This window comes from Dendroctonus ponderosae, unplaced genomic scaffold, assembly GCF_020466585.1.
Source record: "Dendroctonus ponderosae isolate FM_Combo_2020 unplaced genomic scaffold, Dpon_F_20191213v2 Dpon_F_20191213_4, whole genome shotgun sequence".
NCBI lineage: Eukaryota > Metazoa > Arthropoda > Insecta > Coleoptera > Curculionidae > Dendroctonus > Dendroctonus ponderosae.
This window is the reverse complement of record NW_026018611.1, coordinates 9,991,382-10,014,889: the sequence shown is the minus strand read 5'-3', so window position 1 is coordinate 10,014,889 and position 23,508 is coordinate 9,991,382. Positions and strand designations below refer to the sequence as shown.

General features: G+C 31.7%; 1 long non-coding RNA gene across 1 annotated transcript in view; it reads left to right on the top strand.

Moving 5' to 3' along the window:
* LOC109546441 overlaps window positions 1-21,562 on the top strand; it is a 30,628-nt gene extending 9,066 nt beyond the window's left edge. The window contains exons 2-5 of the long non-coding RNA XR_002172775.2: window positions 20,033-20,158; window positions 20,346-20,432; window positions 20,601-20,767; window positions 21,155-21,562. This is a non-coding gene — a long non-coding RNA (uncharacterized LOC109546441). The remainder of the gene's footprint in view (window positions 1-20,032; window positions 20,159-20,345; window positions 20,433-20,600; window positions 20,768-21,154) is intronic.
* Window positions 21,563-23,508: the final 1,946 nt, after the last annotated feature.

Genomic DNA, 23,508 nt, shown 5'->3' with positions numbered 1-23,508 from the left:
TCATATTACAGAGCAAAGCGACTATGAACTTCAACTTTATAATGTCAATATTTGTAAAATGTTGTTTAATGTTTGCTTGCCGTTTAAAATAAATGCAAAGAAAATCCGATAGAGAAAGCCGTTTTCCCGTAGCCTTTCATTTCCTTCTCAAGTTGCTCATTTGTTTCAACTTTGGGGCGTGCTCGGTAGTCTTTTCTCCAATTGTTTCCCGATCGGCGATATTCAAAGCACGCTTTTACAAATTGTTTAATTAAATCAAGTGAGACCGCGCTCAACGCGACGTTCTCTTGTTTCCAGCACCGACTGTGTCTTGGAAATTAAATTTAAGACTTTGGAGCGACTTTGACGCGTTTTGGGACTGCGTTTGCTATTCAATTGCTTTGTTCGCAAGAACTTTCTTGGCACAGCTAATTGAATAGGAATCGTCTTATTTGGGGACCTGTTTTCGAAGTCTATTTTTCCTTGTCTTTCGTGCTGAATGGGGCTTGAACTTGCTGAAAATGTTGGAGTTGTTGGGCGACTGTACGGTATTTCAAATATCTCTAAAGGCAGATCAAGTAAATAGTCAAAACACCTGGAGTGAATTGGAATACCAGATCACTGAAAACGACTTATTTTTAAAGGCTAAATGGCTCGTTTTTTTATTGCTGAATTATAGTCATTAAATAACCAAGAAAGTTTATTTTTACTAAATATTACTTTCTTGCGATATTAATGTGATACCCAGAACAAGAAAGGCATGCAAACTTGCTTAGAAACATTGGGTTTTGAGAAATCGTTAACAATAATCGTTCCTCTTCTGAGTTCTAATTCATTCTAAGTACATTCTATACATTATATAGCAATCTAGTTAATAAAAGATATTTTCACATCCCACAAGGTCTCCGGAAAAATAAAATATAATTCGGCTACAGGATTATTTCTAAAATATATCAAACATTTTAGCATTTTGACATTCGGAGGTTGGTTATGCAAAACTCAAGGGAGCGAGCCCCTCACTCCCAAAGTTAGTCGACCCTCATTTCACGTCTTATATTCTCAATTAAAATTTGGAAATTCCCCCAAAGTCTCAGTTTACTTTAGTAAAACATTTCGGGCTCTGTTTAGAATACAAATGATGTTAAATACATTCCGGGAGAGGAAAGACGAAATAAGAAGCTTCAGGGTGAATCGAGCGAAATTCGGAATAGCAGAATAAAAAACAGTGCAGTAGCGGCAAAACATGTCATTCTCCAAAAAGTATTCATATTTTGTCTGAAACTTGAAAAGTATTAAAAATTACTATTTAGATATGATATTTAAGAAATAAACTTTATGTTCAACCATTAGCAAAATAGTAACAATAATAGTTAAAGTACGTTTCCACTCCCTTGGAAAATATCGATTCAATATCACAAATATTCGTACTAAAGCACAAAACCCATTAAGCCTTTTTCGCATAAAATCCTCGCGATATTATTTAACAGGGTAGAATTCCTCTATTGCCCCTTTATATTACGGAGCTAAAGCCCTTCCAGGGCCCGTAGCTCAAAGAGAGGAGGCAGAAGGCAACAAAAGCAAAGTAAGATGCAATTAAAATCCTCAGATTTCTATTGGTCCACAACTACGCGACTATTCTGCCAGCAAAGCTGGGAGAATAAGTTTGTATTTTCAACTTTGAGCTATATAATTTCGAAAGCGGAGCAGATTCCTTAAATGGTGCAGCTGAAATACGATCAGTTTTAGAACAATAAAATCATAATTTTGCAATTTGGAAAAAACATGTAACGTCTTAAAAATTCCAAGAAATTTGCATCATTTTTTAATCCCACTCAACGATTTTTTCACTAGAACACAATATTAAAGTTGTTTGCAAGACGGAAGTAAATTTAACTTTACTTTAGTTAGCGATTGAGTATTTAAATGTACTTGGATGGGATAATTTAAAACATACTTCAAGAAAATTTAATAATATGTATTTAAAAAAGCGTGTTTTAGGTATGAAAGAGGAAGGTCAATAAAATCAGTGTTTGTAAAAACCTGAGCAGAATTACCAAGTTTCAGAGACTACAAGTTTTTAACAAACCAAGATATGGCAAAGTGAAAAGTTCGCCTTCACATATTTTTTCGACTGTAAAATATAAGCTTGAAAATGCAGAATTCAAACACTCCAAATATATTTTTTTTAACTAGCTACTAAATAATGAACTTATGTTGTAAAAAAACGCAAGAGCAAGTCAAAACATTTAAAACGCATTTAAAAACATTGACAGAATGTGAAAAGAATTATGAATTAAAAGCATTTGTATGTAAAATACAGTAAAACAGACTTCAACAATGGTAAGAGCATCAACAAACTAAGAGTGACAACGAGTTATTACTTTGAAGAACAAGCGGAGAAGAAAGAATATTCCAAAATGTAAGCTGCAAATGGAACGCAAAAAGAAAAGAACATACTTAGTTAACAGCGCAGAATGTAGTATGATTTCAAATACTTCATAATTCAGTGTTCAGTCGGTCAATTAAACGGTAATAATGCCAGAAACAAGGTAAATATTTAAAAAATAACATGTATGAATTTATATATTTTTTTTTTTTTATTTTATTTATATCAGAAGAACTTTTCCGTACTTTCACATAATGAAACATTTAATCAAACAGAATATAAAATGCATCTAATAGGGCGCAACCAAAAAGGCATTGGAAGAAGGAAAATTTTACGCAAAATCAAGTTTTTATGGTGAACTTTATGTGGAAATTCTCATATAAAGAAATGTTTGTTTGTTTTTAAAATGTTCAGAACTTTATTATCTGAGTAATATTTTGGCCAAATAACTACATATAGCTATAGTTCTTAAGTTAAACGCAAAAGATAACAACTGTTAATGTGTTGAATGGCAAAGAAAATAATTGATGTTTAACAACTAAAGTACTATGAAAATTCGTGGATGTCGAAATAGAATATAAAAATAGGTCAATTTTAACAACCTAAATCTGTCATCATCACTTCATTAAATTTATCAAAAATATAATTAAGTAAATCATAAGCATAAAAAAAAAGTTTCTTTATCAAAAAGCAAAAAAACGCTTAAATAAATTATCTGAAGGAAAAACGTGTTAATTAAAAAAGTTGCATCTGAATGACACTGAATAGTGATTAGTGGCAAAATATAACGTGTAATATGCAATAAGAAGAAAATGACAAAACCGAAATAAATTACAAACACCAAACAGCCCCGTTTGTTTACGAAAATATAAATGAGATACAGACATAAAAAAACAGAAATACATTGTTTTAGACAGAAATAAATCATGAAAATTCAAGCCGAGAAACGGGTTAATTGAGAAACTTGAAATTAAAAGTGATTAATAGCAAAATATAACTCGTAATATTCTTATTTCTAGTTTGCTAACAAAAATGTACTTAATAGTTTGGAAAGTTTCAAAATTTCCACCTCTGGAAAATTACTAATCTTCAAACTGAATGTAAAGAAACTATACATTTTTACGTTATGTAAATGAATATCGTTTATACTCGAATATGTTTTTTTGACAAATCATTTTCTTACACCATGTAAATTTCCACGGCAATGTTTCCGAATTAAAGTTAAATAAACTGTTTCAACCGTGTTTTCGTATTCCAGCAAAGCCGAAACACAAATTATTCAATTCTTAGTAGGAATATCTCCCAGCATGAGGTAAGATTTCTACCATTAACAAAACTCGAAAACAAGCAAACACCCGGAAACATAACTTTTTGTGTACTTTTCAGGCAAGTTATCCGGCTTAGCGTCTGTCAGACTATCCAACATAGGAGGAACAAACTTTCCTAAAATAAACAGTAATTTCCTTACCAAATTACCAACCTTATTTGCGGAGAGCTACGTTTTCTTACATAAAATTACCTTCTATTCTCAGAGAGCTTAGCTAAGCTGAGTTTTGTGTACTTCTACTACTAGAAATGCGAAACTCTAATTCCCAAAATTCACTTATTTAAATCCTAAGTCTAAGCAGTAATCAAGCGGAATTCTGAGAAGAAAATTATTTAACTCTGTCAGCATTTCCCGTATAAAATTCTCCTTATTTCACGTGATAAATTCGTAAAAGCGTCGCCTTCAAAGCAGCGACCCCAAGCATCCGACTCTCGCCGCTTATTCCCTTATTTCCACCCTTCTTTAAACCTTATTGCAAATAATGCCGCACATAAAACTAGGCCCTATTCAGCCCGTTGCTAAAGGCCAAATTCGCTCTTCTGTTATGAAAGCCGATCCTTGTAGAAAACTGCTCTTGCTCGCCCCCTTATTTTATATGAACAGTTTCGTTCCTTTTCTTAAATAGGGCCACCCTTATTTGCTTTGAACTTAAGGGCTGTTTTCGAAATGAATTTTTGCTCGTAGAGGGGTTAAAATGGCTGCTCTATTTAATGTAGGGAAAATAATACCAATTCGAATTTCTCTGCAGATTTTAGTTGTGTTTAAGTTTAAGGAGAGATTTTATGTGAGATAATTGGGAAAACGAGGGGAGCAGAAGCTGCATTAGGGGTTGAATCTGTACCGGGAATTATCTAAAGTTATTTACCCCGGCCTATGTTTATTACTACCTAAATGTGAGAAAGGACCGGATTATTTAAATACCTACATAAACTTTCGATGATCAAGAGTGTTTTCTTTGCCATGTTTATTCTATTTTACTGTTCACATTTAAACTATTTCGGTTTTAATGGCTCAAATGCTGCACTATTTTATTTCCAACTACATATTCTTGCGCCACAATAGTTTTGCGTGATACTCTAGCATTCATGTTCGCATTTGCTCGTATCTCAAATAAGAGTTTAGAAACGCAAAACATTTAGCCACGTTGATAGTAATGTTTTATGTGGAGGTTTCATTTTCTGCAGTCTCAGTTTTAATTGGGTTCCCTTAATGGGTAGCAACCGGCGGGTAGGAAAGTGAAGGGTAGGTTTTATTAAACGAGCACAATCGGACTTCTTGGTACGATATTTTGCTTAATGCTTGCATGTGTATAATATTGAAACCTGAGGATCAAGTAGGAAGGTTCGGGATATCAGCAAGTTTCGTTTAATTGAAATTAAAAACACTATTCTTTCTTCACATATGAATAATTAATTAATTTGCGACTGGTGTACCTAAGAAGCACCTGATACAAATGGAGATGTTTTGGATGAAAGTTTAAGGCAAGATTTATTCGGATTTTCATTGTCTTAAATAGACGGTTTAAAGTAGAAGTGCGCTATTGGGAAATGAACCACGATGGAGTTAGACAGTTTATATACAGGTTGACTGTTTTGGTTAATTATTGTATTCAGTATTCCACGGAATGCTCGCAGAATTCAAATAATGTACTTAATTTCCCGAATTTTCATTTTTATCAGATGGAGTTACCAAAGTTCAGCTGTTTAAAGTTCCCGCTGAGAAAAAAAACCGTTGCATGAATGAAATTAAAAACTGTTAAATCTCAATAAAAGTTTCATTACTTTTTGAATTGAAATTCATGGTTGACTAATGAGAAAACGATCACAATTCGGCGGCTCGCCATCTTTCTCATGAAAAGCGCTTTGAGTCTTTGACCTAAAAGGCAAAAAATTTGTCTAAACAAGCGAGACGACCGAAAGACACAAACGATGGCTTTAAATTAGTTTTAAGGAGCTGTTACTTCCGAAATAAAACTAGTATAGGTAAAAAATGGAACAGAAACATAATTACCGTCAGCAGATGTTATTTGCGAAAAATCCAACAAACAAACCCTCACTTTTCCTTATTTTGTTTTGATACAGAAAAATCCAGCTACAGTGAAAATAAAAAAACAGCAACAAATTATAACATAGATTCCCAAATTCCATAAAAAATATATAGAATTACATATGTTAAATATGGAAATTACCACTGGTTACCAAAATACATATTTATGGGCCATTGCCTACAAAGAGTAGGTAACTGTCGCAGTGTTAACTGTCCTATTTTTTTTTATCTAGTAAAGTAAAACTTGCACTTTTTTCATCACATTGGTTTGCCAAGTTGATTATTTACTTACATATTTGATCTTAAAAAAGTTGCCCTTCTTCCACACTAACTTGTTCAATTATTATTTATAATCCTTTTGTTTCGGGTTTGCATTTCTTAATTCTGACGTTAAAGAAACCCTTCACGCTGTGTTCCGGACATTCTTAATTTTGCTGCTTTGAGTAATTTAATTTTCATGGAGTAAACTAGCAAATTTTGAAACATCTTATGTAGCGCAAAAATCTTCAGTCAAAATATATACCAAACCCATATCAAGAAAATTTTTGCGTGAACAAATGAAACGGCAAACTCTCATTAGCCGACACTCTTAAATGATGTTCGTCAATTAAAAATGTTAAGTAAATTTGCAAAAACTCTCAATTGAACACATTTCTTCCAAAACACAATAAGTCTAGTGTTAACAGAAAGTTGGCATCATTTCTTTCTTTCGATGCATCAGCTACTTCTGCATCGAAAGACCATATTGATTTCTTACTTATATTCAACTATTTAACATTTCGATTTAACGTTTCGATTAATTCCAATTAATTTTAACGAGAACAAGAGAAAATGTGTTGAATAATGTTTACTTTTCTAGTCGAGCCAAATATGCAACTAGTTTTTTCTCATACTGTTCAGAGGACCAACAAAGTGTTGATTTTTTCTACTCTAAATCGTGACTTAACTAAATGTACCGTTGACATGTAAAACTGGCTTTTGCAAGGCTAACGTTTCAATTTTCAATTCTTCCAAAATGAAGATTCAGGTTTTTGAAAGTGCAAGCTTTTTCCTAACTATTTATTTCTTTTTATGGATTGGATTATCACAATGTCTATTTTAAGTGATGATTTCCATATGAAACTGTTCCTAATTCCGCTTCTTAAAACCAGCAAGGTTTGAAGGCTCACAAAATAATACGATATGAATTCAACTTGTGGTCAACCGTAAAAATCTGAATAGTCAATTGAGACGTTCTGATATAAGCTGCTGTCCATTAATCGTCTTTTGAAAACAATCTTCGGCTGGACGCTTTACTACATGTAAATCAAATGATTCCTGTGTTGAAATATGAAGTCTTCGAAAACAGAAAATCAGCAATGGGCAGTAGAAAATCTAATGATGAGTGATTAGATAAAGGAAAACTTGGATCAAATCAAACGTAAACACAAAGTAAAAAGTGTTACAATATTTGACTGTCTATTCAATAGGCATTTAAATAAAAAAAATTGATTTTTCAGAAACCATTTTTTTAATAATGAATTAAACTTTGGATTAGCGTACACAATGATAACGATGTACATTATTAAAAAATCTTGGCAAGCCAAACCACATATTTCTCAAATACAATTTGTGGTTTCAAAAGCGAAACGCTCAGTAATAATTGGTTTATTTGAATGATTTTTGATATGCATATTTATTAGGGTCGTTATACATATTTAATAACATGTTCGAAAATAAGCATTTGCAATTTGGACATAAATCAAGTCTATGGCTCTAAAACTATGTAAAATATTATTTGAGAGCATGAAATATGAAACAATTTCCAATTTGCATTAGTGCAGCAAATATTGCAAAAAGCCTGACAAAAACTTGTTAAATATTCATGTTGAAATAATGAGTAAATACTGGAAACGTACAGAGTTTGTAGTTCAAATCTGGTTTTATTTCAGCATTTAACCAGAAATTAATAAAACATTGAGTCAAATATTTTAGTTTTTTAATAGTTGTCGCTTGGAATTGAGGAAATTTATATTTACAATGGGTTCCATGAATATTAACAGGGACGGCTAAGTTGAGCAAAAATTCAACATGACTAAGGTTTTCATAAAAAAATATTTTTTTACAGGGAACTACATTGAGAAAAGCTGACTCAAATATTTGTATGCGTACGCAATTTGCCCAATTGTTCAAATTACTTTGAGCTCTAAATAAGTTTGCATTATTATTATATGTAATGTATATGGCAAATTTTATGAAAATAATTTCGTAATTTTTTTTTTAATTTTTATTTCAATTTGCATATTTAAAAATCGATCGATAGGCAAGCGGATGATGAATTGATAAAGTTTAATAAAATTAATTACTTTAATTTAATTATAACTAGAATAACTGACAAATTTTCCGAATGGGCCGGAGCCCCATCATGTAAAAATCAGCGTTAATGTGATTTGAGCAGTAATGTTTTTAATTAGTAGAGGTAAAGTGTTTCGTCAAAGAAATGTGGTTTTATGCCTTAACTATTAATTATTCCAGGGCAAGCGTTTACGGAGAATCTTTCTCTATAAAGTGGTTTCTCAAATAGCATCAGGCTTATCGTTTGTCCCGACTTGATTTTTATTACATATCTTGAAAATATAGCTTTGTTTAAAAAAAAAAGTTGCTAACCAGTAAATTACCAAGTCATCTGGAAGCCATTCTTTGCAACTGCTTGTACCAAAAAAAATGTATTGGCTTTTAACTGAAACAAAATTTATCAAATTCCCTGGCGAACACCCTGTATTATATTCAACGTTAATGTTGCCAATATAAAGCCATTTGAAACTAGTTTGTGGTTATGCCTCCAATAAAAACCCTTCATTAATTAAACCATAATATTTGTACTATTAAAGCTTTAGAAATTTGGTTTTCAATATTACTCTCCAACGTGTCTGAAAAAGCATATTTCCGCTATTTACATTTTTCAAAGCAATATAGTTTCTTTACCAAGCCAAGATGGACGCATATTTAACACTACTGCGGATTTTCCAGTTATTCACATTTACATATTTCACAATAAACAAGCGGGAAGTAATTATATAAAAATTGTTTCCATTAAATTAATTAAAGTGATAATTGGAACAATTATTATCCTCATTATTAATTGACATAAACATCTTTTATTTAAATATAGTGCAATTGAAAACGCGCAATTTCGTTCCTTTTCCAGCAGTCTGACAAAACTGTTTTGAGCCTAATTATAATATTACAAGGATTATCCATTTCCAAACTGATTTAATATGATAATATGGGGAATTAAAGCCATTTCTCTATTTATTTTTAAGCTTTATTATTTATCAATTATTTAACTAACAAACTTATTTGAAATAATTGTGAAAATGCATCATAGCTACATTTTCCGTCTCGATCAGATAAGTGACAAACGGTGTTCGATTTTGTAGGAAGAATATTACGCTCCGAATATTACTTAATATTCAAATTTGAATATGTAATTGGAAAATTGTCGCATTTTTCACAGCCAATACGTCCAAAGGTCAGCAGAAAAAATCCATTATTCTAATGATTTCTAATAACAATTCAGTTGAAGAAACAGTTGAATATGAGATATATGTATATGGAAAGCCATACACTCCGAGCGCAGGGGCTGATGGAAATAAGAAATGTTACATTAGGAAACGCTAGTGGCTACGTATTATCCAAAAGACAGTTGAGACTTCGCAGAATTTTACAATTAAATAGTGAAGCTCAGTTTCTTGTTCCGGTTCCAACCGGGCTAAACCGTCCACTTTTTCTTCATTTATTTCTCCCCTTACTGTTTGCAGAACCATAATTTCATAATATTTCCCTGCACTTAAATTTTCAACTGTCAAACCCAACCGTGTTTTGAAATATGGCGAAACTTTAACTATTTACGCACGGTAGAAGGTTTAGATTCCCTTCGGAGCATTCAATGTTTGATTTCAAGGGGAAGCTGAAGCAAGAAGTGATGGAACGAGGAGGAAAACAAATGCCTTTTATGTAAAATCGCCCTTTAAAATATATCGATTCTATTCAGATTTCTGGTACAATGAAAGCTCCACATTGAATAAGAATAGCATATGCTTAAAGCAAAAGTCATAAATGCTGCTGTTGAAGGTTGATACTCAACTTTGGGGTTAGTTCGGGTTGAATTATTGAATTTTTGAGTTCGTTTTCGGAGTCAGAAGAGCAAACATTAACGGAAGGATAAACAACAAGTCGTAGTTAACGACTCTAAATATTATGCCAAAAATGGTATGTTGCAGTTATTGCTGAATATAAATATATCCCAAAAGAAACTCAGAATTCTATTTTCAAAAACAAAAAAGAATTTTATCTTGTATTTGTGATTTTTTTCAAATGTGTATTTTTCGCAAATAGGCACGTATTCAGATAGCTATTGACGAAATATTTAATTTGTTTGTCACATAAAACCAACCAATAACAAAGAAATCTAATTTCGAATACTAAATCAACCAATATTATCTTTCAAATTTTAATTCATATTACACAAATAATTCTTCAATTTTCCATTTTCCAAATGTTTCATTTAATTATTTCCCAGTCACAGGCGTAACATGCTAAAGAGTGACAAATAGAAGGGAACCGGAGGGTTACAGTTAGTTAACTGAACCATTAAAAACTTTGCTTAAAGTTTACCAGAGAGAGCCAAAATACGACGTTTTAGCGAGAGCAAGGGTTGTTATTTTCTTATCTTTTAATTTCCGCCAGTAATATTAGGAAAGTTAGAGCCCTACTCCGACTCAAAACTAATTAAAATTTGAGTATCGCAGAGTTAGGAAGTTTTACGGGAGTTTTACTTATTCATATTCGCCGGATGAAGGATCTTTATTAAAATTAAACTGAGAGAAATATGATTCGTTTAATGTGGAAGTTATATACGAGTTTATATGTTGGAGCTATCTAACAGACCAGTTTTGCATTTGTGTAAATAAAATTATTAACTTGAAATTAAATGATTTAAGTACCAAATTCATAGTACGTTTTGAATAAAATTTTTACTGCCATTTTTAGTCACTGAAATCCGCTGTTAAATGTAAAAAAATTATGAATTAAATGCTGGAAAAGCGATTTATTTATAACTAGAAATTTGCTACTGCCCATTACGGTACGATTTTCATAAGTTTTAGGTAAATATAATTTATCTGCTCTTTATCGATTAAAATAAATTTTCATAATGACGATAAAAGCATTAGAGTATATAAGTTTTGAAAGCGTTTGAAGTGACCAAATCTTTAGCCTTAGGTAAGTAATTATTATCGCCGAACGCAGGAAATTTGGAGTAATACAATACCATAATTAATTTCCAAGGTGCCAAACTACACCTAAATCAGTGCCGACTTTTCCAAAAGGGCCCTAACAAAGACAAATATATTCCATTTACTAAATTAATCTTAGACACAAAGCAAGCACTTTCATCGGTCTTATTCAGCGTCGAAAACTCATTTATTTAGTTTCCAGCGTTAAAATAAAGGAAAGACTTGATGGAAAGTCTCCCTCTTTGGCAGAGACAAGATGGCGTAATATTATTATTATACGTTGAAGACGGAGACGTTCGTTGTTCAAAGTTAAGTAAATTTGTTTCCAGAGCATCATTACTCTGTCTCTTTGAGACGACTCTTTGGAATAAATTTAGATAGAGAGGGGCCTTTAGCGTGTAAATAATATTTTCGTTTAGGTAATTTTGTAAACAGTTACCTTCGATTTGCAGAAAACCTTTGAGTGATATTATAATCAAGAAACTTTCGTAAAGTGTATGAAGTAATATAAGTTACTAGAGATAAGTGTGACAGAGTTCAGTTAAATCTTTAGTAGATGGAAAAGTATGGAAGGAAAAACCAAAAATCACCAGGAGATAGAATTAAATATGTTGCAGTGGGACATCGGATTTAAATTTACAAAGTAATGTTCCATTTTCATTCCTGCACGATTGATTAAAATGGAATGAAGTATGCCGCTGCATCCGTTCAGGCACAAGTTCTGCCGAATTTTGCACTATTCAAAGATTTATGTGGCGAAATTAAACGATAAATCTGACCTGTTTGTCACGAATTTTTTTCTTTGTTGTTCGCCACCCTTTCCCTGTGATTTATGCTACCGCGAACAAAATATCACCAATAAATCTTCTTATCTTGCGCAGAGTGCGCCTTAGAAATTTCAGTTTGCGCTAACTATGCCAAACCTTAAACTAGGAATTTCCATTCTCCAAGTATTTCAGGTAATAATATATTTTATTCGGTCATAATTCCAGGATATTGAAGACGGGAACAGGGTCAGATTAAAAACGATTTGTGATACTAAAGTAGTTTCATTAGTGATTGACGATTCAACAATTCGTAACACTGATGTAATCTGCAAGGGTTGATTTAACGCAACGCGCAACACGAGCCAAGAATTAAAAATAATGATCATTATATTTTGTTTGCATTCAAAATGTACGCGAAATTCCATTTGTGGAAACGGCAAAATAATATATGAAGAACTCAAATTTAATATACCTGATGGTTTATAGCTTTATAGTGGAGAATTTGCATATCAGAACAGTTGGTAATAACCACGCAGGTTTTTTCTTCCCTTCGATTCAAAATTAATATTATGATTTTAAGAGATTCTGGCAAAATTTGAATTCAAATTATATTTACATAATAAATGTGAATATGTGTATTACATAGATACTCTTTTTGGCCACGCATTTTACTAATTCGGTCTAAGAAGAATAAGTACGTATCTTGTTCCTATCATCAAGCCATCGGAAATATCTAAAATCTAGGGCCATAATTTTGCTTTTTTCGCTTCCGGTACTTGACTCAACAAAGACAACAAGCTTCATATGTTGCGAAGTGAATAATTTCTTATATGCTTCTACCAAAAGTAAAAATGTAAAGACGCAGAATGTACCTAAATAAATCCTTCTTTAAAAAATTATACTAGGTCACTAAATACTTTTATTCTCAGCTCTCCACAAAAAAGTTTTCACATAAAAATGAATCAAAATATTTGTTTTTTAAATGCACCATTGATACTGAACGGTATCTGAATTTTGAACTTAAATAGAACAGTATTTGTTGTATATTATTTATAACTGTTTGATGAATTCAAATCCCTTCATTCTAAAACATGCATAATAGATTTTAAACAGCATTAGTTAAAAGTTAATAAACACGATTTATTCGATATTGCATTCGAGATTTTAAATTAGTTAACTTTCCCAATGTTGTTTTAAGGGTACATCGCAAAATACAGTTTGCTATCGTTCTAATTGAATTGACTAAACGCACTAATTTAAAAGAGGACGTAATTTATGTATGTTGATTTAGGCTCTTTTTATAGTAAATTATTTTATATTTTTCTCTGAAAGTATGTCTTAGAAAAAAAATATATTTATCACTGCAGCATCTACCGAAAAACTATATATGTATGTAACAATTATTACCAACATTCTTTTTTATTGAAGAAGAAACAGTTATGCAACACGCAGCAGAACTGATGGGTCTTCAACAATAAAAAGGTATTTTATAAAAAATAGATTTAAGCATGAAAGCTTTGGAATGGGAATTACCATTTGACTATGTTAAGTTTCTTTTTCAATTAATTTTACCATGTTGAATATTTTGCTTGAAAACCCCGCATCAAAAGGACGCCAACACAGGACTTTGATATTGGAAATGCAATACGTAAACGGATAAACTAAATCGAAGAAATTACACTAACTAAAGGGCATTTCTGTTTAAATTAATGTTTTTCTTAGATTTGCGGTTGTCAGCTCCAGATATACTTTTTCACCTGTGTTTAGATATTATAGTAAATTACCCAGTAAGGCACTTATTTTTGAATTCTGCGTTTAAATTATATTGAAATTAGTGACTCAAATGGCGGCTCTGCTTTGGCAGACTTTACATAACCGAATGTGCACGTAAAGTGATTTGTATGTAAAATTGGAAAATAAAACCGTCTCAGACTTTTCGGTTAGTTGCAAGTAAATATAAAGTTTTTGTCAATTTTCATATAAAATTTGCAATATTTCGTGTTATAATTATTATCCCGATTTTATGATGCGTTTTTATGATCGTGTTTCTGAAAACAACTGTTAAAATAAAATTTATTTCTGTTTTTTAATTCATGAAAGTATCAATAAGACCAGCCAAACATATAGAAAAACGGCAATTTCCAGTTTTGGATGGAATTTTCGAAAATAATGATTTAATGAATATTATTGACGATAAACTGGCTCAAGCTCAAGCTTGGTCAAATTAACGATAAGTTATATGATGACAAATTGAAAACTTTCTGTGATTCCATGTCAAGAACAAGAAATGTATTTCAAAAACTGTGTGATCCAAAATTGTTGTCATTACTCTGGCGGGATTTTCTGGGGCCGCGTAGAGAGTATAGAGAAAATAGTGAATAGTAATTATTCGATAAAATTTAAATATTTGCATAAAACCAATTCAAAATGTTGCTGCGATATGTTTCATTTATTGAAAATTAAAATTATAATACCAGTAGGAGAAATAGTAAAATGCTAATACAGAAACTATAGCACAGCACAGCTACAGCACACCACAGCTTCAAAATGTAGTTTTTCAATTAAGGTTACAACGCAATGCTACAAATAACTCCACTCTACTTCTTTTTTTTAGTTTTGCTACTTTAGGTTTCATTGCTTCCAAAAATTATGTTGTCCTGTTGAAAGAACTTGATAAAATGGTAGAGAAACTGCGCGTTTTGTTTGAAACTGTTATTTGATACGAATTACTTTCAGGGTTTAAAGTCAAGAAAAATATCTCTCAACCTTCCCATGCTTTTCTTTCCATAGTACTCGAACTAGTTTCTAATTCTCTCGGGATTAATTGTTGCGCTTGAGTACTACCCTTGCTTCAGTTGCGCTCACTTTCAATTACTTTGACTAGGCTAGTTTCTCATTTTTTTAGTTATTATATTATTAGATAGTGTAAGGTTTGAAGCACATTTTGATCAACAAATCAGTCTGAATGGATTGTGTTGTAGTTTTGCATACAAAATTAGAGAATTTAGATGCTTCCAAGCAGAAATTTTGTTTATGTTTAAATTAGTTTTGCAATCTGTTGTTGTGACTTGTGATTCATAGTTTGAAAAGCTTCAAAGAAAAGTTCGAAGTGTATCTGAATGAGATAATATAATTGGGAAAGAAACTAAAAAGTAGAAAATTTGTTGTACTCTTCAAATAAATTCTTCTTTAAAATGATTTGATCTAATTCTGAATCACCCACAATTTTTCACATGTTGATACAAAAAACCATTGGTTTAATATTGAGTAAATTTAGCACTTTTGTGCCAAGTCTAAGATTTCCCAATTTCTTCCATCTTTAACTCATTTCAAATGGTTTCCATTTAAAGTAGTTTTGTGTTGTTGATGTGGCTGCTTTGGAATTCAATCGAAAATCAATAAAATGTTAATGAAAAGTTGATTTTGCAAATACCAGATAATTGTGGCCCCAGTCCAGATCTGGTCTAACAAAACACAACCCAACTATTCTTATCGGGGTAAAATTCTCCAGGGTATTTAAATCGTAGTACGTGTTCGGCGTCGCCAGCCACTACTACTAACCGACTGTGGCTGATAACGTCAAACGTTGCTGTTTGCTTCTCGGAAATTCGGGTGGAAGATGCTATTCTCTAACAACCGTTCCAAATATAAGGACATTCGCGTTTATTGCCAGAAATACTTAAATAGCCGATAGGAAAAATAATTTAAAAGAATCGGGCAGAATACAAAAAGCACAGTTATTTGAAGCTTGGCAAGTTGAGATGTTCGGTGGCAAATGACCAGAGAAATGAACAGCTATGTTGAAATTTTCAGAAAGACGAGCATATTTTATGCTTGGAAACTAGCGGGTCATTTTTGCTGTCGTTCAAATAGAAATATACAAGAAATTTGAGAATATTGCTCAATTAATCATATTTGCCTCAGATGCTTTCAACTGTTATCGATTATTATTATTGTTGTTATCTTCTGCACTTTCATACTTGCATTTCATTTCACTTCTTCACCAACTGAGTTAGAAATTCATCATTTTTTACAAATATTTACAATTTACAAGTTACTAAGATACGTCTGAAACAACAACAATATTTAAAAAATGTCTGCAGACAGCTTCTTCACTAATGGATGGTATACTTATTTGAGAAAAAGGGGTTCGAACCAATACGTTAACGTTTTAAAGAGTTTCGTACGCCAATATCAACTCAATTTAATGCTAATTCTTTAATTATTCCTGAACGATTTAGAAATAAATTAAATGTTAAAAATATATTGAAACCCTGCAAATTTAACTGAGTTAATCCATTCTTACACAAGTTTATAGGCAATGTTTGCTCCAGATTTGCTAGGTAATACTAGTCTCTAAACTCAAAATTCTAAGGCCTTATCAGTAAAGAACCCACGAAAAACGAGAAATCAAGTCACATGCTGATTGTTGCTAATTATTCTAAAGTAGTATATCTAATCGATCAAGGTTTGACCAAAAAACTTTATTTTACTGCAATTGTAATTTCTACCACATAACAAGCAGTTCTTCATTCTTATCTAGGATTTTTTCGACACCCTCTCATAAAATATCAACTCCAAATTTCTTAAATTCCTGAATACAAGTTTACCGATGAAATTTACTTTTTGTGAAAGTATACACAATTTGTTTAGCAGCAAATATTTCCGAAGAATGGTTTTTACTCTCTCTTAAACTCTTAACTTTCATCATTTGCGTTATAAATTTCCTCTATCAGTTAATTTCGTTTAATGTCTGCTATTTCCCACAGCAAATCAATGAAACGTTGGCAGCTTTTCGAATCGGCAAATTAGAAATGACGAAACACAAACCCAGAACATCCAGGGCACGCATCGTTTTTAATCCTAAACCTATTTTTGGTTCTTAAATTTAGTAATATAATTTTGTCTTTAATTTCGTCGTTTTTTCGCTTCCTTTCGTCAACTGAAGTATCAAATAAATTATAACGTGACTTTTAGACAGTTACAACTAAAAAATTCTAAGTATACAACCGCATTCAAACCGAACCGAATGAATTTGCATATAATTTTTCCTTTTGCACTCTCAAATGAAATACATCTCCTTCTATATTAACGTCCTTTTTGTGCAGTTATAGAAGTGGATAATCTGAGTAACCCAATTCACAAATATCTAAAACAAATCACCAATAATGCTTTTTACGTAGGTTTTTTATTTTTGGCTGAACACTCGCATTACTCACTTCTGCAGCGGTCGCATGATATAATACTTCATATTGAACTAATGTTGCTTTTGATATTATTTACAATAAAAATAGAAACATATGCGTTGTAGAATATGCAAAATTTTTCAATAATATTGTAGCAGTAGAAGAAAATCAATGGAATCAAGACCTAATGTCTTGTTAACTAAACACAAATCTTTTTATCTTTGTACCAAAGTGACAATATTACGTGCTTAAACAACAAGGCTGCATATTTTATTGAGAAAGATTCCAGCGCTATATTTGCATTAAGTATTAATTATCATATTTCCTAATTAATTAATTTAATTAAGGTACGTGATTGATTGCAAGGAAAAGTTTAAGACCAGTCTCAACCCAAAGGGAACCATGTGAAGGGAACTATCGATTAAATTATTATTTATATCTATTTATGTCTCCCTACTTGAAAGAAAGCAAATCGAACTGTTTTAGGGCCCCTTGCTAAATTTTGGCTCGACTATGTGAGTCGTCATTGTCAACTGTTCTTGCCCAGACCATACTTAAGGCATCAGTCAACAATAGTAACACTTATATAGAGTTTTATACAAAAAAAATATTATTGCTAAGCACAGCCAAGCTAAGCGTAGTTTTTAAAACATTTTCTAAAAAAAGAACCAAAAAATTGACGACGAAAATATAACAACATCTAAGACGTTTGAACGGTAACTCTCTCAAAATTTATTAAGTTTTATTTAAAGTACCGCTGTTTTTTAGAACTTTAGAAGAAAGTGACTGAAATAATATATTACTTTCCCGTCTTTTCAATTTAATAAAATATTTTTATATTTTTTAAATTAACCAAGAAAGCATTTTCTTCTTAAAACTTTCTTTCTTAAAAGTTTTCTCAGCTGAGCTCTAAAAAAACAAGATATGTTTTATACATATTTTATTTATAACAAATTTTATCAATTATACAAAGATTAAATTCAACTGCGACTGAGAAAAATTTACCATTATTCATAAAGTGTTCATAAAGTGTTCAAATTGGCTCTGAAAAATGTAATAATTGGACTGCAATTAATCATTTACAATGCGATATTCACAAATGGCAGTGTAGTGTTAGCAAATATCTCCCGGTCAATTCAGTTGTTCAGCAAAGTAAAAAGCCCACAACAAACTTGGGATTGATAATAATTTAACTAAAATACAGAACTCGGGTCTGTTAACCTGAAGTCCAAAGAAATTCGACTACATTAATCAAAATGAAGGGGACGTGACATTCAGAATAATTCTATAGTTTTTGTCGCTTTCCGCAATTCGAATCACGATTTCCAAGGACCTAAAATGGCAAAACACCTTTTGGTTCTTCACACAAATTAAAACTGTTGTTGCATATAAAACATTGACGACAAAATAGTTGTTCTAAATTCCCTTTACAATTACTATTGGCTTCAAGAAAGTTCTATGGGTATTTAAAATATATTTAAATAGATGCAGTTTYTCAARATATAAAGATACCAGGGTGTACCAGGGAAAAGTGMGAAAACAAAATGAGATTGCAGGTCCGTGARCTTAAAATATGATGATTTGATCCAGYTAACGAACTGAGGTGAAAMCCTCACCTGCTTTACTTTGYACACATTTAAATCGCAATAAYTTTTCTAGTTTYAAATAGTTTYAARTATAATTTCTTATTCTCCAGYATGTCTGTATAGGTACATCTRTTTAAACTCCTTTCGTGCATTGCCATGTCCAATTTMTWGTAATAATTAAACCCAATTTTTATAGTTATTGTGGTAAACCSACACTGATTCAAGWGGTGCAAATTCTGAAGCTGATAGGTGTTATTCTGYGTTATWAGAAATTACRAGYAGYACSGMAATATCGGAAAAGAGAATAACCAAAGTAGTAMAGYTGAATTTGCAAACAAWTTTCAAAWTTAATATTTGTCATGGCCRCACAGTATAGATACCAAAATMTACAAAATATGTGCAAAGTACCGCCGGACCTTCTACATTGTTCTAARASCTGAAAATCAGTTTTCAATTTCTTRCCCTCAAGAACATCCGCACTAGTCGAATATTGGGCAATCCGCTGGTACTTAAAAWTATATTTAGGAAAAACTGAGTCCATGTTGAACATTTCAGTATCTATCTCCAAAATCATTCACTTTTGGAACAAAGCAAATTGGCTWATATTTTCGTGATTTGACCTCAAGAATTTGTAGCTGCAGCKTTTCTGCACTTTKGAGGAACATCTTACATGCAAAAACTAATTTTCAATTCACAGCTATGTGAAATAAACGTTACATTTATTTCATTACTGATTTGGTCAAGTTTTAGTGCAAGTTACTTCATATACTTAAAACTGAGCTGCAGAGTTCCTAGTCATGCTTAGCCCATAATTTTTAAAATACGTTAAGCATGCATGTTCCAAACGTTAATTTAATTGATTTCATCCGGAATCGATAACTGAACATTTATTCAGAACAGAACCGTTATATTAGTGTTAATCTGCTATCATCCAACACCAGATCCGTTAAATAGCACGATAATTTAGTGAAATCTGCGAAAAGCCACAAACCAACCAACATTTTCCCTGTATTCGGACGGGAAAAAGTAAATTATCCTGTCTGACATCTAAATAATGTAAAACAATCTGCTCCACTTTAAATTCACTTTGCTAAAAGTGCCCGGACCATTTTTCACTGGAAAAAAACGATACCCGGGAAAAGTTAACGGCTTTCCCGGCGGTTTTCTCCGCATTTTCCGCGCTCTTTCCGATCGTTTTTCTTGATTTTACCGTGCCGGGGGAGCATTTTTCATGTCGGAGGTCGACTTTGGAAAATTAGCCACTTAGCAAGGCTTAGAGAGGAAATTGCTGTTTATATTGTGGATATCCTAATGAAAAATGATTGCCTGTAGCTTTTTGCAATATAACCGGATATTATATTATTAATCGTAGATTAATTAGATACAGTGAAGTATCTGCAACATAACTATATTGTTTTAATAATATATTTATATGGATTAAAATTTCAGTTTTACTAAATAATGTATTAAAATTTGCAGGCATCAGAAAAGGACATCAATGGAATCAAAACAGGAGAACTAAATCAATGGATCAAAGCCGGACTCATTTTTCAGATTTGACACTAAATTGTCTAATGTAGAATAGCTTTTTAATTTTATTTAAAGGTAAGATAAAACTAGATGATAAAGGACGGGTTTAAATCAGCACAGAATCCGTTTTATTTTAAGCTGAAGCTCTCAAAGAACAAGTTTTTTACAATATGCTATAATATAATTTTACCACTTTACTTATATACTTGCAGTTTCATTTAAGATTTTGTTTCTAAAATATTTTTGTTTTGTATACCTGCAGCACACTTACCATTCATCACACGGAAAATTAGAACAATTATAAGATGAGTAGATGAGAGGCCATAAGAGAAACAGACGGAAAATTAAGGTAATTGAAACTAAATATTCATATAAGAAGTGATTATCAAATATTTAGCTACTGATTTAGAAAGCAAAGATAACAATTTTTACGAAAAAAACCGTTGGAATGGAAATCGAAGCGCAACCTATTAAATTTTTATCGAAAGCCCCATTTCCATAAAACTGTAAATTTCAGATATCAATACGAAGCACCACGTGCTTCTCACCTGGCCTTATTTTACATACAGTGCGAAAAAGAAAGACAATGGACCATCAATAAGAAATTCAAATACAAGAGCCTGACAAAAACAAAAAAGATGGTTGAGACACTGCAAACGTTAAAAACCACCTGCTTTTAGCTATGTAAGTATAAGATACAAATAAAAGTAATAACGGTTTTAATGACTAATAATTAGAAACTTAAATACTAATCAAAATAAATGTTTGTTCTGATAACTGATTTAACTATTTTGAAAATAAAACTGGTGAATTTTTTGGGCCATTGGCAAGTCGTCGAAAAGATGGCCTTATGAAGTTTCGAAAGCACAAAAGACTTATATTATCTTCATAGGTCAAATCTTAATTAATTGTAGTATTTATGCAAGCCGGTCGTGCTTGCAAAATATCAAGAAAAAAGGACGCAAAAACCCGGACAACTCATCAGTTTCGAGCAACTATGGAAAGAGCTCGAGAATGTTGAGAATATAAAAATTAGCAATTATTCGCTTACTCATTAATTTATTTTTGCAGAACGTCGAAACATGGATTTACATAAAACAGTACCTTTATGAAGACGTATCAATGGCCGTTGTACAAAAGAAGTTGTATTCTCCAATCATGGAATGAAGCGAAAATCAAAACAGTTTAGAGTAAGAAAACCAAAAATACAGCACATATTAGAATGAATGAATTCCTAACATCAACTATGTTGCTTGTAAATTTAAAAAATAATCGTTAATATGCCCCTTAAACAATGAATACGAGAAAGATTCAGCGAATATCATTGCCAACTATAACCAAAGCGAGCTATCAAAAATGGGCACTTTTTTCCAATTAGAAAAGTGAATAAATTGCTACGCATTTCATGATATCAAACACATCACTTTCGCTGTATAATTTAAAAAATTCTAAACACAAAAAAAGTTCAAAATCGGCAAACCCGCAATATTTTACCCCAACTTTATAGCATGGAATGGGGGAAAATTAATCCCCTACAAAAATTGAAAATCGCACCGGTGTGTAAGACTTCACTGTAATGTTCTGGGTGGGGGCGTCAGGGGTAAGAATAAGGAAGGGAGAGAAGGAGAATAGGCGTGGCGAACGTGGAGTAAGAAATCAATGACTGCAAAAGGCGAAGGCCCCGGCCGGGGGGTTTTTATTTTCGCGGGGGCGCCGCTTGATGGAGAAATGCAGAAAGTTTTATGGTTTACGGGGTCTTTGAAGTTTATTTTAGGGATTATTTGGTCGGCACTAGCAAATCTTAGCCAGGTGAACGCTATGGAGAATGGAAATTATGTCTTGAAACAACTTATGAGCACACACTTAACAACACATTTAGATGAATGAAGCTCAAAATGTTCAGTTATCTGTATATCTATTGCCTATATCTCTATTCAAAGTTATCTTAAACCGTCGGYCACTTAAAATGTTTAGTAATTCGGCCTCAATTATATTAAAGTACTTTTTRTTGGTTGATTATCCAATTGTGTTCAAACTGCTATGACGGGTTTGATTTGTAAGTTATTTTACAAAAGCTTTTGCAATATTCAACTTTTAGTAGAAATATCGTTATTTACTTCAATTTCCATTTGCTTTCACTACCTAATTCGGCTTAAGCAAAAATTCCCTTTTTACTTCAGAATTTAATAAAACTGATTTCAAATTTACTTTTAAAAATATTTTGCAACCACATTTTGCATATTCATAATATCTAATGTTTAATCAAAATATTATAATACGTTGGGAATCTCTACAGCCAAAGTCTAGTACCTAAAACACGATTACTTCATTCATAATTTAATATACGAAGTTACACAAAATAATTAAATTCAATTTTAAAATCAAACAAAATCTTTAATTGGAATAAGCAATTTTATCATTTAGTCCRCAAMAGAGCCAAACGAAAGTCGATCTTTTGGAAACCAGGCCACTAGCAACCTCACAAAAATGATKTAGCGATACAAAGTAAGCAAATTGCGAATTTTGTCCACAAATTTTATTAAATATTCACAAATGATCTAATTGAGAGCCGATGTTTTAGAAATAAGACTACTAGAAATCTCACAAAAATGACTTAGAARTGCAAAGCATTCTATCCGTTAGTTTTATTAAGAAATTTCAATGAAACTTCCATAAATAAACGAATTGAAAGTCGATATTTTGGAAATAAAACTAAYCACAATCTCACAAAATTGACTTAGCAATKATAAGCATTAAACCTGTRTTAAGAAATTCTGTTCAATCTTCCACAAATGAACGAATTGAAAGTCGATGTTTTGGAAATAAAACCAGTCACAAACTTTCAAAATTAAGTTCGAAATGCTAAGCAAAATGTTTAAATTTTTATTAACTAATTTCATTAAATACTCTACAAAAAATCCAATTGAATGTCGATGTTGCGGAAATAAAACTTATCGAAATCTCACAAAAATAACTTAGCAAYRAAAAGCATGAAAYCCGCTCATTGTGTTACGAAATTTCATTCAATCTCCCACAAATAAACRAAAGTCAWTTTTTTGGAAATAAAACCAGTCACAATCTCACAAAATTTTCTTTCAAATGCAATGCAAACAATTTTACATTTTATTAAGAAATAAATTCATTAAATACTCCACAAAAAATCCAATTGAAACTTAATCTTTCGGAAATAAAACTTATCGGAAAAGAAAAATTCTCAAATGAGCCAATTGGAAGCCGATCTTTTGGAAATAGAACCATTTAGCATTTCACAAAATTGACTTAGCAAAGCAAAAAGAAAAAAACCGAAAATTTAATAATTATGAAATTTAATTAAATACTCCACAAATCACTCAAATGAAAATCGAGATCATCTATGCAGAAAAAGCAAAAAATTAATTGCAAATATAAATGACTCAACAACAATA